The following is a 12,052-nucleotide window of genomic DNA, read 5'->3' as shown; positions in this document are numbered from 1 at the left end:
CTTTTGTTTTGCACCAAGTTAATCTCCCCACAAAATAAAAGACTGGGGAAGTACTGGTGAAAACTGGTCCCAGGCTTGCTCCCATCCCTGTTCCAGAGCCAGACACGGATTTCACCACCTCTGCCAGCACTGAATGCTCATCCCCACGCTGTGCCCTGGCCTGCTTCAGCTTCATGCCTGAAAGCAGGGTAAACCCATCCACCTCCCCGGGGTACATTAGGGTGGCTTAAAATTAACACTCACAAATGTATTTTCAAATCCCTTCATGAAAGGCGTGAGAAGCACCGGGTGTTAGCAGAATAGATCCTTCACCTTTTAACAGCTGTTAATTGCCATTAAAACCAAAACCTGCGCAGCTTTATTGGAGCAGCATCTGAGTTTCCGTGTCGTGCGCCGCGCGTTGCAAAGCCCGCGTCCGCCCTCGGTCGTGCCCTCCTGCACGTGCCCGCTGCCAGGACGAGCTGTGGTGGATAAATCCTGTCTCACTGGTGGTTATCTTGCACTCTGGGGCCTTTTGGAGGGTTTCCTGGTGCCAGGTTTTTTCCTTCGCCGTCCTGTGAGTCGCTGCACCAGTTGCAAGGAGCTCAACACACCTGCCCTCGACTCGCAGTGGGAAGGAAGATGGGATGCAAGACTTGTTCCCAAAAATACCCCGAGGAAGCAAGCAGGAGCCTGCCCTCGAGGAACTGGGTTCCTGAGGCTGAATCCAGCCCGCAGCTGCCAGCAAAAGCACGTGCTGGGTGTCACAGGGATGGGAATAGCTCTCTGTGACCAGCGTGGAGTAAATCAACAGGCAGGGCTGGGGAAAGGCTGCCAGCACTGCTCCCCTGCTCCCATCCACCATGCTGGGGTCCCTTCCCTGCTGCTTTTGGGGGTTCATTGACACGATCCCTTCCATGGCATCCCCCCATCACCCTGCAGCCCAGATCTGGCAGGGGGAAACTCCCATGGCAGGAATTCTCCTGCTGCCTCTGAAGCCACTGGCTCCTCACACCCCTCACAGGCGCTTTGTGCACTCCCAAACATCCAGACCCACCCGGGAGTGCCCTGTGCCACCAAACTGCAGGTGCTAAAACACACGAGGTGACTCCCAGCATCCTGTTAGACCCCAGGGCTATCCCAAATCTGTTCCCATGTCCCAGCCCTCCGCGTGGGGGAAGGGTTGATTGGACAAGACGAGCCCTTTCTGCTCCACAAAGCTCGTCAGCCAGCAGCACTGGGCTTATAATTATTATTTCCTTAAAGACGAGCCGAGCAGCTATAGACAAAAAAGTCCCCTCTTGTCGGAGCTGGAATTTGATGTCCTAACGACTGTTTTTGTACCGCGCCTGTTAGAGGAAAGAGCTCGGCAGGAGGGGGAAAGAGAGATTTAATTATAGAGCTGCATTGTGATTTTGCACACATAGCTGGCTGTTGTAATCAGGTTACAAGTGTATCTGATTTTCTTCCCTCCCCTCCCTCTTCCTCCTCTTTCTCTTTCTTTTCTTTTTTTTTTCCTCCCCCTTTTTCCTTTCGGTGGTCCAAATTAGTTGCTTATGTTTGGGTGTTGCAGAGACGAGCTGTTATTTGCCTTCAGTGAAGATCTTGATCTAGGGAACAGTGTTTCCAAAGAACCTCGGCAGCTCTTTGCCGAAGGAAGGCAAAGGTTCCCAGCTCCAGCAGAAACCCACGGGGGCTGTGCTGGGCATTCACATCCCACCCTCCCAGGGCTCCCTTCCCACCACCAAATTAAGGGGAGAAACCCATAAATATATATTAAAATATATATATATTTACACACATATATCTGCCTCCCCCACGCTCCCCGCCAAATTCCTTCACTTCCAGGATTCCCTCAATAAATTGATGCACTTGAAGAAGACGAGAATTTCTCTTACCTGGGGCAGCAGAAGAGAAAAAGAGGAGACAAGAACCTTTTGAAAAGAAACTTAATATTTTCCCTATCTGAGGCAAGTGATGCTGCACTGGGATTGGGGGCTGTTGTTGGGTTCATTTAGGAATCCATTGTTGTCCATGTGAATTCTTTTTTACATTTCAAATAACAGGATTATTTCCCCAGGGGGTAATATCCTGTAATTTGAACACAATAATGGGAATAAATTACTTACTTAGAACTAATAACGACAGCCTGATGCCAATATATATAGGAACTGTAACAGCTTTGGTTAGTTAAAGTGTAATTGTGTCGACGGATGACATTTTCTTTCAAAGGAATCTGAATGACTTTTAATTAAATTTGCTGGGGGTGGGGAGGAGAAGGAGAGATACGCTGGGAGATCTCAGCTGCGGAGGCTGCGCTGGTCCCAGCCTTGGTGCTCCAAGCCCAGCTTTGCCCCAGGCTGGGTGTCAGTCCACGCTTGTGGAGTTTAAAAACCAGGCACAGACCAGAGAAGGAAACCAGCACCAAACCCCCCCAACCAAGGGATGGTGGGATGGAGGGGATGGGGAGGATGAGGAGGACACTGAGGCTGGAGGGACAGAGGGGATGGAAGGATGCAGCCCAGGCCATTTCCCAGCCTGGTTGAGGGCAGTGCCCATATCCTGCCCTGGGGCACCACGGAGTTGCCTCTACCTTTGCTGGGAAACAGAGGAGCTGATGGAGGGCAGGAGGCACCAGCAGCCAGGCAGGGCAGCTCTGCTGCTCACACTGGAGGCACAGAATCCCAGGTTGGTTTGGGTTGAAGGGAATCTTCAAGACCATCTTGTTCCACCTCCTGCCCCGGGCAGGGACACCTTCCCCTATCCCAGGTGGCTCCAAGCCCCATCCAGCCTGGCCTTGAACACTTCCAGGGATGGAGCAGCCACAGCTTCTCTGGGCACCCTTTGCCAGGGCCTCCCCACCCTCACAGGGAGGAATTTCTTCCTTATATTCAATATAAGGAATTTTTTCCTCATATTCAATATATTCAATCTAGCCCTGCCCTCTGTCAGTGGAAAGCCATTCCCCTTTGTCCTGTTATCCCATGCCATTATCCAAAGTCCCTCTCCAGCTCTCTTGGAGCCCCTTTAGGCACTGGAAGGGGCTCTAAAATCTCCCTGGAGCCTTCTCCTCTCCGAGCTGAACACCCCCAACCCAATATTGTTACCTGAGCCCAAGGGTTCTCCAGGGAAGGCAGCTCTGACCAGGGGGATCTGCAGCAGCAGCTGTGCATCCCAGCTCCTCGCCCTCAGCCCAAAATTCCCCTGCAAGCCCCGGGCTCTGCACATCTCCTCACTGCTGCCTGCAGTGCCCACCGCTCCTCAGGTTCATTTCTGAATCAGCAGCACGCGAGGTTCCCTTCAGAGGCAGGAATGAAAAAGCTGCAGCGTGCAGAAAGCCAAGTTCCTGCCCCGAAATAATCTTGGAGAGGAGCAGCCTGCTGCTGCCAGTGGCTCCAGCCTCCTCCAGGACTCATTTTCCTCTGTTTATCTTGAAAATATTTCTGTGCTGAGGTCCCACCCCGCGCGGCGCAGCCCTGCGAGGCTGCCTTCAGCCTGACACACGGCCTCTTGTTTATCCACAGCCACTTTTACAAATAGCTTATTAAGCCCAGAGGTCTGTTTGCTGGAGGAAAACCTCACAGAGCAGCTCCTGCAGCCCCTCCTGAGGCTCCTGCCAGCTGTGCCCCCTCCCAAACCCCCTCTGATGTGCATCCAGGGGCTCAGACATCAGTGTCTGCCGGGTTTGGGGATCACTCCTGCTTTGATAAAACAACCAGAGTGCTGCTGGTGTGGTGGGTGTCCCACCCCTGTCACCCTCTCCCTGTCCCCAGGGATGTCCCAGATGGGATTTTGGCATGGCACAGGGATGCTGTGGCACTGCCAGCTCTGGTTTTTGTGGTCCCACAGCAGAGCTGCTGGGAAGTTTTGCCTTTTGCAAGACCCCCCTGCAAGAGCTGCTGGTTTTGGGGTGGTTGGAGGGGTTTGGGTTGCTAGAAGAATATTTTGAGGGTTGCTGAAAACACATCCAAAGCCATGAGAGATGAGAACAGTTGGATGCTGTGTGTGGTGGTCCTGGCAGGAGCCCAGAGGGACTGTGCCCTCAGATTCCCTCCCGTGCCTCTGCTGCCCACCTGGGCTTGGGATCCCCTGCAGGGAGCTGGGATGGGGGTTCAGCCCACAGCAAAGTGTCAGGGATGTCCCTCTGGGCTTGAGCCGGACCACGGGCACCTCTCTGACCACAGGGACCACCAAACCAGTGCCCAAGCACCTCTGTCCCTGCTGGCACCACTGTCCTGGGCAGGAGCCTGGCTGTGCCCAATCCCCAGCACCCCACCCTGGGATGCCCATCCTGAGCATCCCCTCCCCAAAACCCCCCAGAGCACCACTCCCGGAGCACACAGCCAGGCAGAGCCCTGTAACACAGCAACATTCATAGAGCCCAGCTGAGGAGATTGAGTTACCTGTCCCTGGAAGAATAAAGAAGGCATTCAGCCATTTTTTTAAAGCCTTTCCCCTGCCAAGGGCAGACACGGCGGTGACGGCGGCGCACGGGAGGCAGGGAAACACGAGCCCCTCTCCTCTCCCTCCGAGGGTGACCCCAACCTGCCCCACATCCCCCCCTACCCGACCCTTTAACACTCAGGGAAGCACAAGCTTTGCTCACCCGTCAGGAGCTCCCTTATCTTTTAATAAAACCTTTAAGAGCAGAAGTCAGGCAATGCCGGCACAAAGGCAGCTCAGCCTCCTCCCGGGACATTAATCATTTTCTTTGACACGTTTTGCTAATTAGCCAAAGCGTTTGCCTCGACAGGGGAGAAACTGGGGCCTGGGAAATAAAAAAAAAGTAGAAAAAAAAAACATTAGAAGAAGGGGGAGAGGTGGAAAGGGAGGAAGGAATGGGGGAAGAAGGAGCTGACGTCACCCCTGTGTGATCCGGCATCCCTGGGCATCACCTTGCTGGGAGAAAACCCAGCCCCAAGCCCATCCCAAGGATTTTGGAGCACCAGGAGCTGCAATGCACATTTTACCTTCCCCATCCCGCTCCTGGTTGCCCCAATAGTGCAGATTGCAGCCGTGAGGGGTTATTTGAAACGCTCTGTTTGGAGGTTTAACTCATGGCTCTATCTTTTACACGGCTGTTAATCCTCAGGACACATGTTTCCTATCAGCCCTTGATATTTAACTTACAACAAGTGTCTTATTAAATCCCAGGGACTGGCTCCATGCAGACCTCTCCCCCAGGACCTGTCCTGAGGACATCCCAAGGCAGATGGGGCACCCCAGCTTGGGCACACATCTGGGGTGTAGAGTTTGTTATAATCCACAGGGTGAGAACTGGAGTGGGGTGAAGGCTCCTCTGCACAGGAATTCAGCATTTAAATTGGCTGAGCAGCCACTGCTCCCACATATGAGGGAACCCCTCACAAATTTTAAAAATAAGTTATTTTTAAGGGTTTTCTGGCAATGCTGGGGTGGCCAGTGAGCCCATCTCAGACAGACTAGCTACTGCCTCAGCATGGCTTCTTGTTCTGAGTCCAGCTCAGTTTTCATGGGACTTGATGTTTTCTGGAGGAGAGGTACCACAGAGAGAGCAACTCACAGTGAATTCCCTCTAATCCACAGCATTCAAAACAGAAAATCCCAAGGAGAAAGCAATGTCTGCTCATTCTTCCCTCCAGCCCAGCATGGCAAAATCCTGGCTCCTGTCCCTTCCCTGAACATCAGCTCTCCATCCCAGCTCCTTAGGGAAGGGCAAGGCAGAAAACCACAGGGCACAATCCCCTTTTCTCCAGAAAACCAAGGGCAAGAACAACAGAATTGGGTGGTACAGCCCCTCACATGATGTAAGGACAGCCCCCTGCCCACAGCAACTGTCCCATTCCCATCCATGGGTACAAGGGAGCGGGAGCAGCATCCCAGAGCTGCGTCAGTCCTTTGGGGAGTGTTAGAAAAACAAATCACAGCTCTTTGCTCCTCTCCAGCACAAGTTTCTCATTGCTGTGGGATGACACACACCACCTCCTCCAAAACAAGGCTCTGTATTATTATTCTGTTTCTAATTTGGGGGTTGGAAATTATTTTCCATGCCAGATTCCAAACTAAACCAGCCGCCCCCCCCCCAAAAAACAAACCAAAAAACTTGCTAATGCGCTTTCCAGAGAGCAGTGGCACGGTCAGTGCTCCGTGAGGAAAGGGTGAAGGTGTGGTACACAGCAGTGAGCACCACAGAACATCCCTCTCAGTGCCTATTTCCAAGAAAAAGCATTTTAAAAGAGCCAATTCAGTTAAATACAGAGCTGGCCCAGACTCCTGCTGCAACTGGGTCTGGGATGGGCCAGTCCCACTGGGAAAGGGCTGTGCTCCATCTCTGCCCTCTGAAGGACTTGGAGAAAAAGCAGTGAAAGGTGAGAATTTGGGAAGCAGTGTGGTGCTGGGAGCTCGATGGGAATCAGCATCATTCCCATTCTGTGTTTTAACCCAAATCTGCCAATGGATCCTGCTTGCTTCCCACGAGGCATCAAGAAGCCCAGCCACACAGCAAGGTCTCACTTCTCCGTGTCCTGCCTGGCCTTGGGGACAGTGGGGACACCCAGGACAAGCCTGGGTGAGTCCCCAGCCCCACCAGCCCAGGTTGTGCCACAAACCTTGTGGAGAGATCTGGGGGGCCCCGTGCAGCCGGCGCTGCTGGCAGGAGTGTGGAAACCAACACACAAGGAGCTGGTGGAAACCCTCCAAGCTTCCAACGAACACCGTTGTGTAAGAGCCACTCCAAAATACTAATCCCCAAAAAATTCAACCCTGGGAGGGTGAGCAGGCTGCCTCCCAGGCAGCTGATGGAGCGTGGCTTGCACAGCCAGCCCTGCAGACATCCAGGGGAAAACGCCCTCAGGTGAGGAGCTCTGCAGGAACTTCGGGGTCACAGAGGTTTTACACCAATGATCCTTTAAAAAAAAGACAGACGAGCGAGGCAGGGAGGCAGGATCACCCGACATGCCGAGCGCTGCTGCAAAACAAGTTGATTTTCCATGAGTCACCAGTGGAAAGAGCAGATCAGGCGTCCCATGGGTGGGCTTGGCTGAGCCGGCCCCGCAGCCCCGCCACGGCCGGGCGGATGCTGCGGGTGCAGCCCCTTCCCTGCCTGCTCTCAGCTCCCCCAGGGCTGCTGTGGTTACCCCAGGCTGGGTTCCATGGAATCCCCAAGTGCCTCGGGATGCAGGGATGCAGGGTTTTCCCCATCCCCCTTTCCCCAGCCACTGGCATTCCCCATGGAGGCCAAATGTGTGCCCTGCACTGTGACCTGGGGGCTGTGTCATTGCTCAGCTGCTGTCCCCTAAAACCCTCCTGAGGGACCGGGTCAGAAATAAAAACACACAAAGAAACGTGGAAGGAGCGCCCTGAAGCAAACGGGTGTGGTTTGATGGTGGTGGGAAGGGGGGAGAGCGATGACAGGCAGCGCAGGAAATCCCTGCGATCATAAATCCCATCGGGAGTGCACGAAGCCAGCGTTTCCTTCCACTGGGTGGGAGGTTACAGGGAGGGCAGTGAAGTTTAGGGAATCTGGGGTGGGGTGTTTTGGTGTTTTCTTGGGGAGAGATACCATAGAGAGAGCAACTGGCAGTGAATTCCCTCTAATCCACAGCATTCAAAACAGAAAATCCCAAGGAGAAAGCAACGCCTGCTCATCCCTCCCTCCAGCCCAGCATGGCAAAATCCTGGCTCCTGTCCCATCCCTGAACATCAGCTCTCCATCCCAACTCCTTAGGGAAGGGCAGGGCAGCACCCAGGGCAGGAGGTCCCAGGGTCACATCCTGGGGAGGGCTGGAGCTCCATCCCATCCCATCCCATCCCATCCCATCCCATCCCATCCCATCCCATCCCATCCCATCCCATCCGCCGCGGGATCGCAGCGAGCCTGGCTGTGCTCTGGGTACACCAGCGGCACGTCCTTGCTGCTGGCCGGCTTTCCTGGCAGCCCCAGGCAGGATTTGGCTGCGCAGGAATTTGGAAGCTGCCTTAAATCCAGAAAGAAATGAGAAAAGGCTGGGAGCGACTTTCTGAGCAGAGTTCAGCTGCAAATCCCGCCCGGTTCAGCGGGGCCCGGCCGGACACTGCCGGGAATCGCCTCCTCCTCCTCCTCCTCCTCCTCCCTGGGGACATCCAGGAAAGCTCCCCAGCACCTTCCACACCTTCTCCTCCCCCTTCCCAAGAGCACCCAGCCCTCCTCCTCACTCACCCCGCTGGGGTGACCCCAGTGATGGATTGTGCTGCTGTGAAATTCCATAAATCCCCCTCCCCTCAGCCCCGGGGCTGCTCTCTCCCCATGGATGCCTGGATGACACCAGGCTTTACTGCCTTACTGCTCATTTGGGGGGAATCGGGAGGCAAGAGGTGCTGAGTGCTCTAAAAATCAACAGCAAAAACGCAGAGAAATGAAAATTCTCCCCAAAGTCTCCTCTGGGTGCTCAGGAAGTGCTTCCCTACCTCTGGCTGTCCCCATCCAGGGTTGGTGCTGGGGTCATTTCAGCCCCACACCCTTCAGGAGTCCAGCTCTGGCTCTTCACAGTCCCAGATCCATTGGCAGGGATTTGCCTGCTTCATCCTGGCCCGTTGTATTTGTGGGAAACTCAGAGTTTCTTAGGAAAAACGAGCCCAGTGACGTTCCTCAGCTTCCCAATGACACCCCAGGGTGGAGAGGGTCCTGGTGGTGGATGGTACCCAACCCTGCATCACCAAAATCCAGGTTGCACCTTTTCCTGCAGGAGGAACAGCCAAGCACTTTCCACCTCGCGATTTTTTATCTCATTTAGGAGAACGTTTTTAATTACTGGTGCTGTCACCCTGCACACTTTCTGTGTAAACACAGCCTCTCCATGTGGTTTAAATGGACTGAACTCCACACCTTCCTTAAAGCATCCACTGGGAAAAGCAACAAGCCCCTGATGCTCAGAGGGAAGAGGAAGCCCAGGTGCTGGAGAGAGGATTTCTGCAGGAATGAATATACTGAGGATATGCCCCAAACCCATCAGCTCTGTGTTTCCCAGCTCTCTCCTCATTCAGGGACAGGCACCAACACAGGGAATTCATGCCACAACCCTTCCAGCTCCCTATATTTGCCCTAAAGGGATTTTTTTCCTGCCTGTTTTCCCTGGCTCAAGCACCGTCCTTTCCTACAGCACCTGGGGCACAGCAAACATTATTCAATATCTTAGCTAGGTTTTATATATTGATCTTTTAACTCCCAAACTGGAGCTTGCAGGGGGAAAATCAAGTCTGGTGGGAATGGGATCCCAGCCCCAGCACTCCCTGGTTTTCAAGCATCTCATTTGGCTTCTCATGCCCCATTTTGGGGAGCAAACAGCTTTTCCATACTGGGCTGTGCCTTGTGCTGCCTCTCCCTGATGAAGAAGCCCTTGGATATTGTGGAAAGAGCTCAGCTTTGCTTTGGTGAAAAGCTGCTTTCTCAAAAAACCTCAAAAACAACCGTCTGTAGGAAAAATAGATGCTTTGGGATGACCTGGGGTGCTCATCAGGGATTCAGGGCTGGATTTGCCTCCCTCACCCAAGCCCAGTGTGCCCATCAGCCCCCCCAAAAAAAGCCAGGCTTGCTCACTGCTAAAAACTCCCTGCAAAGAGGGGAGGGAAGAAAATTCCCTTCGTGCTCTCACTTATGCAGAGACAAGGAAATGTCGTTTAACTAAACCAAACAAACGGATCCAGAGGCAAAGAGAAAAAAAAATCACATTATCCCCAATCATAAATCCTGGAGAGGGGTATTTACAGGCTGAATTGCCAAGTGCATTGGAGCTGCAGAGCATCCGAGGAGCAGATAGCCATAAAGGCAGACAACGGCCCTGGAAAAATGCTTTGATTAGGATCTGGGCAGCATTCAGCCCAGATGTTCATTTGTCAATGGAAGAGGGATGGGGGGGAGGTGAGAAAGGCTTTAAATTAATCTTTACAACTAGAAAGGAGCTTGTAATACACACCATATGGGGAGCAACGTCCTTGGAGCCCCCTCTCCTCCCCCAGCCCGGCGTGCTCGGGGCCAGGCCGGGACCCTCCAGCCCTGTCCCCCTGTCCCCCCTCCCCGTTTTCTCCATGCACCAAACACCCTGTGAGCCCAAACCCCTTCCACATGTGCTTTATTTCTCACTGTGAACAAAACAAACTGCAATTCCTCTTACAACACCAGATCTCTTTTATTATTTCCCCCCCCCTCTCCCTGCTCCCTACTCCAGACCCTGATACCTGCTCCCCTCTCCCTCCAAAATCCACATGTGGGGGTTTTTTAACATTTCCAAACTGCCAGCAGTGCTGAGGGGGGGGCTGTGTGTGGAGAGGAGGGACGAGGCTGTTTATTAAACGCCAACCATTCAAATTAATTCCCCTAATGGACTCCCCGACATCATGGTGTGCATTTAAATGAACGCTTTGTCATATTTCATAGCCAACCTGCAGCTCTCTGCAGAGCAAACCTGCTGGAAAGCCAGGAACAGCAGCAATGACAGGGACAAACCTACAGGGAGATAAATAAGAATGAAATACAAATCTCCAACGCAGAATGGAGGTGGGGGGGACAGGGAGCCCAGGAAGCCCTTGGAAATTTGGAGGTGCAGGAGAGACCCCAGGCAGGGCAGCAGGAGCTGTGATGGCGCTGGGAGATGCTTCTCCACATGGGAGCAGGAAAAATCCTCTGCTGCTGGGGCAGGAGGCAGCAGAGAACCTTTGGCTGGGATGGGGAAGCCTTGCCCAGGCCAGGTCAAAGGCACAGATTCCCAGCTGGAGTCTGGGCTGTGCCTGCTCCACTGAACCCTGGGGAGCCCCACCAGGGCCAGGACCAGCCCCAGCACAGCCAGAGAGACCCAGCAAGGAGGGAAAACCCTCTCCATCCTGCACCACCAGTGTGGGGATGAGGGTGGAGGTGCCTGAGCATCCCTGCTCACAGCACGGGCTGGGATGCTGGAACCCAGCCCCTCCTGGCAGGCTGACACCACAGAATGCCCCAGCTCCTGCCAGGGCATCCCTGCTGCTCCTGAGTAAACAGCTCATCCCCCCAGCACCCCTGGGACAGCCACAGGCTCCTCACCTTGGCTTCAGCTTCAAGAGCTCCTGGTCCTTTTATCAGCCTGGTGGAAAATGGGTGTGCGCACAGAGCCCCCGTGTGCAGCACCAGGCACCTCCTGCCCCCCTGGTTCCTTTTCTTCCCCCACCTTTAAGAGCTGCAGCAGGGATTTCTTTCCACCTCTGAGGGTCCTTCTCCTTTTCTCCATCCTGCCCCAGGCAGCTTCTGTGGGATCTGGAGGATGAGGAGAGGCTGGGGCAAATATTGCTGCCCCACTGGCATGACCGGGGGGTTTCACACACCACGAGGGCCAAGGGAAAGGGAATGTTCATGCTCCAGGACAGGGATGCAGGCAGCAGCCCCAGCCCCATGCTGAGCACAGAGCACAGGGAGCAGTGAATGCTGGCAGCCAGCTCTGCCCCATCCTTCCAGCCCCACTGCAGGCTGCAGGCCCCTGAATGGGCCTGAAAAGCAAAAATCATTGAGTCCCAGAAGGAAGGGACCCCAAAGATCATCATGGGCAGGGACACCTTCCACTGTCCCAGGTTGCTCCAAGCCCCGTCCAACCTGGCCTTGGACACTTCCAGGGATCCAGGGACAACCTGTGCCAGGGCCTCCCCACCCTCCCAGGGAAGAATTTCTTCCTAAAATCTGATCGAACCCGGCACTGCTTGCAGAAGGTTCTCATTTAGGGAAACATCTGGAGTCAGCACTTCTCCCCCAAAGGGCAGCAAAGGGTTCAGAGGACAGCAGCCCTCATGCTGGGGAGGAAGAGGAGGAGGAAGGAGCCCATTTTCCTCATCCCCCAAGGAAGGGACACCACATATTTGTGCTTGGTGTCTGTGACCTGGCCTCGAGTGAGCAAGGCAGCACCCCCTGCCAGAGAGAAGTGTGAGAACCCCCTGGAACCCCAGCCAGCAGAGCCAGGTGGGGCCAAGCAAGTGTTGGCAATGCCCAGGGTCCTCCCAGGGCCAAGGGGACAGCCAGCTTTGGCTGAAGGACCCTGGGGACCCAAGGGGACAGGAGGAGCAGGGATGCTCCAGGTGCCCTGGGCTGTGGGTGTGTAGG

At 54.4% G+C, this 12,052-nt stretch overlaps 1 long non-coding RNA gene across 1 annotated transcript; it reads right to left on the bottom strand.

Annotated features, from left to right (window-relative positions):
- Window positions 1–225: 225 nt before the first annotated feature.
- On the bottom strand, window positions 226–3,305 carry LOC115947814. The gene is made up of 3 exons (XR_004081672.1): window positions 3,087–3,305; window positions 1,878–2,070; window positions 226–603 (listed from the first exon to the last, which is right to left on the bottom strand). It is a non-coding gene; the product is annotated as an uncharacterized LOC115947814 (long non-coding RNA).
- Between the last annotated feature and the right edge of the window lie 8,747 nt (window positions 3,306–12,052).

This window comes from Geospiza fortis, unplaced genomic scaffold (assembly GCF_000277835.1).
Source record: "Geospiza fortis unplaced genomic scaffold, GeoFor_1.0 scaffold237, whole genome shotgun sequence".
NCBI classification, from domain to species: Eukaryota; Metazoa; Chordata; class Aves; order Passeriformes; family Thraupidae; genus Geospiza; species Geospiza fortis.
The sequence above is the reverse complement of the archived record's forward strand: the minus strand, read 5'-3'. Positions and strand labels throughout refer to the sequence as shown.